The sequence below is a fragment of the Vicia villosa genome, linkage group LG1 (genome assembly GCF_029867415.1).
Source record: "Vicia villosa cultivar HV-30 ecotype Madison, WI linkage group LG1, Vvil1.0, whole genome shotgun sequence".
NCBI classification, from domain to species: domain Eukaryota; kingdom Viridiplantae; phylum Streptophyta; class Magnoliopsida; order Fabales; family Fabaceae; genus Vicia; species Vicia villosa.
The window spans coordinates 149,718,911-149,726,076 of NC_081180.1; the positions used below are offsets into that span (position 1 = coordinate 149,718,911).

General features: G+C 36.4%; 1 non-coding gene across 1 annotated transcript; it reads left to right on the forward strand.

Annotated features, from left to right (window-relative positions):
* The first annotated feature begins 4,112 nt into the window (after nucleotides 1-4,112).
* On the forward strand, nucleotides 4,113-4,219 carry LOC131645404 (small nucleolar RNA R71). Its single transcript, XR_009297029.1, has one exon. It is a non-coding gene; the product is annotated as a small nucleolar RNA R71 (small nucleolar RNA).
* Nucleotides 4,220-7,166: the final 2,947 nt, after the last annotated feature.

A 7,166-nucleotide genomic window follows, 5' to 3' on the forward strand; every position in this document is an offset into this window, starting at 1 on the left:
ATGTAAACATATAGTTTACCGCTTTCTGGTTCACTCTAGAATCCAAGCCACGCTTCCGATCTGGACAAGATCAAAGCCACTACACATGTTTCCAATTAAGGATCAACGTAATCTACGTCTATTTCCATTCAAGGATTACCGTCTATTACCATGTGAATCCACAGTTTCACCGCTTCCACAATAAATCCGACTATGCTATGAATGAATGTACAATTACCAACAAATTATGAAATTAAGATTACCTCATCAATCTTAACTTACCGCATACCAATTAATAATTCAAATCTATGAATTATCCACCAAATTGTACACCACATTCACAAAGCACATATATTATTCACATATAAAAAGTCAATTATTCAATTACGATTCACAAAATCCAATTAACACTAGTAACCATACTATCTCATGTTAATTCTCAATTGTGCCGATTATATATGAACACACCTTTTCAACATCAAGCAATTAATCATTAGAATTAATGCTAACCAACTACTCACAGAGAATCATTATCAAGACAACATCATTGATATAACAATATATTATTCTCAACATGAATATTCAACCAACATACAAATTCGGCTCATTTCACAAAATACCGCAATTTACCGATAAACCGAATAATCAATTCCATTCCAATTATATTCTAATCAATTGAACACATTGAAATTAATTCCACTATTAATTAATCAACCAATTAATAAATACACTACATTAGTTCCAATTTATTGTTTCATTTTCTATTCTAAAACCAACATTTAACATAAAGGATATTCAAATCCACACAATTTCGGTTGGTTCGTAAAATATTACAATTTCAACAAAATAACAACACCACAATAATCTACTAATTAAACTTAGCTACCACGTTAATTTTCATTAAATTCGGGAGAACTAATTATACCGCTTAATTCGGCTATTTCGACCAAAACGGAACTGTTTTGAATTTTTCAGCAACTTGCTAGCATCCTACTATTTCTATTATTTATTTGTATTAACTTTCCATTATCAAGATCACTCTTGTTTCCAAATCATGATTTTTGTAAAAGACAATCAATAATTAGGCAAATATATGCATACCAAGAAAAAAAGAGTTGTAGATGGGAGGGGTGTGTCTTTAACCAATATGACGTCTTCCAACTTTTTGTCATCGTATTCAATAATGCTGTATGAGAGAATTTAGAAATAATCCCATCATCGATACCCTTTTCTAACCATCAGTAACTTTTTCTAAATCTATCCTAACACATCCAAATTGAAACCCCTCACCGTTAACATAAACAACACACATTAACTGTCAATCTATCAAATCTATCAATGCAAAATAGATCTTTTATAGAAGATGCTAAACACACTCAACAACAAATCTTCGTAAGAAACACAGTACCAGTACAAATATATAATAATCAACAATCAGAGAACTAGAAAAGCATTAACTAATTCTCAAAGCAAAGACAAAAATTAAATGAAACTTGATTGAACGAATGACCCACTAATTTTGCTCATTTTCCTCACAGACAGAATTCTCACTATTGTTTCAAATTCAAATTTCTATTTTCTACACAATAACCTAATCATGTTAATCTACACATTGACCCAATCATACAAACCCATAATAATAAGGATTCTCCTCCTTACCTCTTTGATTCTTCAAACCCTAGCTCTCACTTGTTCCCCTTTTGCTCCTCTTCTCCACCTTCTATTCTCTTCTTTAAAATTCAGCAAATGAAATGATAATGTTATGTTTACTCTCCTCAATCCTTACTTTCTGATGTCATATTGGGCTTAAAAAAATAACACTCCCTATTTACTTCTAACTCTAATAAATAGGCCCAATTAAATATAATCTCTTAATATCTCTATTTAGTTCAATAAACTAAATAAACACCAATACACACAATGTTAATTAATTCAATTAATTATTATATCTCATAACAATTAAATAATTATTTAACACACCAAGTAAAATAAAATAATATAATACAATAAATACGGATAAAATCCTCTAATAACTCATTGTCTCATATTTCCGGTCTAATCTTAATTACTCGGAAAATTCCCAAAACGCTAAATATTAATTCATTAATATTTCTAATACTAAAAATATTAAATTTTTCGATTAAATATTGATCCGCTATCCCAAACTAATACCGACTAAATCGTCCCAAAACGCGAAAATTTTAATAAACATCATAAATGACTAAATTAAGCAAATAATTATTAAAAACACCAAATAATATAATTACTAATATAATTAATAAAAATATTAATAAAAATCGGGATGTTACACTTGACACGTGTCAGCATTATTTTTTTCAGAGGATTTTGGTGCTGTATATTTTATACATTTTTTCCATTTAAATATCATTGCAAGTAAGAAAATCTGATACTCTGAATTTATTTCCATTGAAGAGAGATTTGTTTTGTACACTTCTCTGCTCCCAAATCTGTGCAGCAGAAATAAACAAAAAGTAATCACAAATACAAGCAACGAAAGAACATAGAAACAAATCACAATGCGAAAGGAATGTGACAAACCTCAGAGATGGAGTTTTCCAAGGTTAGGTCAGAGTGAGGGATTCAATCGTAGGCGTCACCGAATTCAACATAGACCTTCGAAAGTGAGTGATGAATTTAGTAGATTATTGCGGGAAAAGTGAGTGTTAAGAAGTTGGAAGATGAGGGAACCTGTGATGGAGAGAGACCAGAAGGGAATGACGCAAGAAGCTTGAAGGAGGAGGGTTCTGTGTTAGTTAAATTGCTATATTTCTTCTCCTTCTCCATGGCTACGTCGATGAGAGAGTTAGAGTTTGATGCTTCCACTAACCCAATAATGCCATGGTTCAAAGTATATGTCACATCTGGAGGTTTCTTCGTTAGTGTTTCCTTTGTTTTGTGAGAAAAAGAGCGGCTGTGAACGGAGGGCGGAGAGGAGAACGAAGACTGTGAACGGAGGGAGAGCGACGGCTGTGAACGGCGGGCGGAGGGAGTTCGTGCTCTTGTAACTGTGAACGGAGGGAGAACGACGGTTGTTAATAGAGGGTGGATGGAGTTCGTGCTCGTCGGCCGTGGAAGAGAGAAGAGGGAATTAGACTGAATTTAGGGCTTCTGTCATTTTGTTTTAATTTTTATAAATAGCCTAAGGCAGCGCTTGTTGAAAGCGCTTTCTAAAGAGGGTCTTTAGCAGCGCTTCCTAATATGGGCCATTTAGCGCAGTCTAAGGTGGACCTTTTAGCAGCGCTTTTCATAAGCGTTGTCTAAGATGGGCCTTTTAGCAGCGCTTTTCATAAGTGTTGTCTAAGATGGGCCTTTTAGCAGCACTTTCACACAATTTTGTACGTGCTTTCCGTATTTTATTTTTTATTTAACTTATAGCAGCGCTTTTGGAAATAAGCGTTGTCTAAATTGCGCTGCCTAAAGTCATTTTTGGCGTAGTGTCAACTTTCTTTGATAATTGTTTTAGTTGCTCACTATTATGAATGTTTTGATTTAGTAAGTCTTTGTTGGTTTGTTGTTGGGAAGCTATGAAGTTTTCCATCATGATTTCTAGATTTGACTTCCTAAGGGCGTTTGGAGCAGCTACAGGCGCTTTTTGATAGCCAGGTGGGACAGCAGGTGCTTGTCCAGGTGCGTACAACGCATTGTTGTTCTTATACGAAAAGTTTGGATGGTTCTTCCATCTAGTGTTGTACGTGTTAGAATAAGGGTTTCCTTGAGCGTAGTTTACTTGATCAGATGGAATACCAGTCAGAAGTTGACATTCGGCAAAGACATGTCCAGTTAATCCACAAATCTCGCAGTTAGGTGCTACAACTGCCGCGGTGGCTGAAGGAGTGATGGTTAAGTTCTCGATCTTTTGAGTTAAAGCGTCTACTTTAGCGTTAACGCGGTCTATACCACTTACTTCGTACGTTCCTCCTTTGGTTTAGGTTTTCTCTAGAGCAGCTTGTTCTCCTCCCCATTGATAATGGTTTTGTGCCATGTTTTCTATGAGGTTGTATGCTTCATCATGGGGTTTGTCCATTAGAGCTCCGCCAGCAGCGACATCTATAATCATTTTAGTGTTATAAAGTAGACCACCATAGAAAGTATGGATGATCAGCCATGGTTCGAGTCCATGATGAGGGCATAGTCTAAGCATGTCCTTGTATCGTTCCCAAGCTTTGAAGAGTGATTCTTTATCTTTTTGGGTAAATCCGTTGATTTGACCTCTTAGCATAGTAGTTTTGCTAGGCGGGAAATATCTAGCTAAGAATACTCTCTTCAGTTCGTCCCATGTAGTTATGGAATTAGAAGGCAGGGACTGAAGCCACGCTCTAGCTCTATCTCTCAAAGAGAAGGGAAAAAGGCGTAATCGAATAGCTTCGGAGCTAACGCTCTTAGCTTTGACAGTGTCGGCATATTGCACGAACACGGATAAATAGAGATTAGGATCGTCTGCAGGGCTTCCAAAGAATTGGTTCTGTTGGACAGCTTGTACCAATGAAGGTTTCCGTTCGAAATTGTTTGCCTCAATCGCAGATGGTGCGATACTTGAGTGCGGTTCAGCTCGTGAAGGAGCGGCGTAGTCTCTAAGAGGACGAGAGGCAGCCATCTCTAACTTCGGGGTGATTTGATTGATTTGATCAGTAAAGATCAATTCCTGGGAAATTGGAATTGGTGCTACTTCGGGAAGATTACAAGCTCGACGTCTTACGTTAACAAAATGTTCGATCTCGTTAATTCGTTGTATTAAATCCCCTCCTTGTGAACGAGTACTTGGCATACAATCTTCAAACAGAAAGGAAAGAATTTGCCCTAGTCTCTACAGTGTAACAGTGAGTTACGATATCGACTTAAATAGTCCCCGACAACGGCGCCAAAAACTTGATCGCGACTTTACGTGTCTATAAATCTGATAACTGCAAGTGCATAGTCGTGTCATGTAGTTTTAAAAGATATCGAATCCACAGGAACTATGAATCGATCTACCGTTATCTAAGGTTACTATGTAAAGCTAAGGCTACTATTATTTTGATTGTTTCTAAAAGGGAAGGTAATTGTAAATTCTACGAAATATAATAGTAAACGGATATAAGTATGTATTTCGTTTAACTTAGGTGATCCGAAGGTCCATTGGCTGTGGTATTCATTCAATTAAAGATCTTTATTAATTCTGTTGTTTAAAAGTCCTCCTCTCAAACTCTCGCTCTGTTGATTTAGACCACCATCCTAACTCATAGTGTACGCTCTCGCCATCCCATTAGATTTAGAAAAGCTTTTTGAAAATAACATAGTTAATAAAATGCTCGCTTTATGAAATCGTTATATACTTAAATCCCCTAGTCTCAAACTCTCGCTTTGCTGACTCGATTCATGCTAGTATTCCCTAACGTACGCTTTTGCTATCCCGCGTCGGGTTTAAAAACACTTTTTGAAAGTAAATAATTTCTTATTAGTTTTAATACGCTTTCGTCATCCTTAAAACTAATATCCTATGTCTACTATCCAGTTAATAATCTCAAACTTTCGCTCTATTGATTTTAACCTTTGTCGGCCTTAAAACCTCAAACTCTCGCTCTATTGATTTTAAGACTCTATTAATTAAATTAGACATAAAACCAAAAACAAGTGATATTTAATAAAACATAATTAAGCCAATTTATTTCGGATCCCATGGTTAACTTACTTTACATACCGATATCTTAATTAATTAGCCAGACATATTGATACAGTTAAACATGCATAAATTGGTTCGGTTTATAATGAAAGACATATTAAAAGGCATACAATATATCATGCAATTAAATAATATAAAGGCAGCAATTAAATAACCTGAATAAAATAAATCTGAAATAAATCTGGATCTTGGAGTACTCGAACTTCTGCCACAGGTCGGCTGGATCGTTCTTCAGAATTTACTAGGCGTAAAATTTAAAGGCAAGGAAAATAAAAACTAAATCTAACATAAGGCTAGATCTATAAAAGGTTCACAACAATTTCCGGTGTAGAAATTGTTATGAGAAAAGAAAGCAATGAACAAAATGCGGAGAAAAATAAAATGCTTGAGAAATGAATTCGGCAACACTTCGTTAGCAAAAATTCGGACTTGGAGAACTTAAGTATCAGCCTCCTTTTATAGGCGAGGTTCTGCAGATACGTTCCTTGAAAGTAGGGACTTTTTGACTTGGGACTCGGAGACGCACGTCCCCACTTTTTGAGGAGACCAAGGCAGCAGATTTGAGACGTGCGTCTCAAGTGGAGGATTTTTAGGAACGGTTGGAGACGGGCGTCTCCTCTTCGTGACGTGGCATGGACGTGGAAGTGGAGTGGGAGACGGACGTCTCCACTCTTTACTTGGTCTTCGTTAAATGTGTGGGCCACGCGCAAGTGATCATGTCTAGCTCCTTCGTGGGCTGGGCTTGCATCTTTGCATAATTGGGTCTTCTTTTGCACCCCTTTATTACTTTAACACCTCTCTTTCATTTTTTAAGAATAAATAATAATGATTTTTGCCCCATTTCTTCTTCTTTTCACAAATAGTCTCAATATGAACTCAAAACCTGAAACATCGCAAATACCCGCATAATATCATAATAAAACAATATAATTAAAAGAAAATGCTAATAATACTTATGGATTTTAAGATAAATATACGATATAAAATCGTGTTATCAGGGGGCGCGGTGGAGTGGTTGAACGGATTAATGATGCAGGGAAATTTCTTAGGGGCAGCCCCTCACAAATTAAACAGTCAACAAGAGCGTGGGTTACCCCCTCGCTAAAAGCAACATTGAAACTGCAGCCTGCATGCTGTCCTGGGGTGACAGAAGCTGGAAAAGTGGCGTGAGGCAGCCCCTCGCTAATGTCACATGGCTTTTTTAGCTTACTGTCCACAAAAGTGGTTCTATAAATGGAGCCCTTGTGTAGAAGCTTTAATAGTTGATGAAATTAGGTTTGTGAAACCTTGCCACAATCTCTCTCTCTCTCTCTCTCTCTCTCAACGTCTTCATTCATAGCAGCTAGCACTGAGATTGAAGGCAATCTGTTCGTGTGGACTGAGTAGAGGCATTTATCATTGTTCATCGCTTGTGATCATTCACCTAGATCTGCATCAAAGTTGTTAATCACCACAAGAGATAATTTGTCCAATTAATAAACAAGAAATTAGGATGTCACTCTTTTAA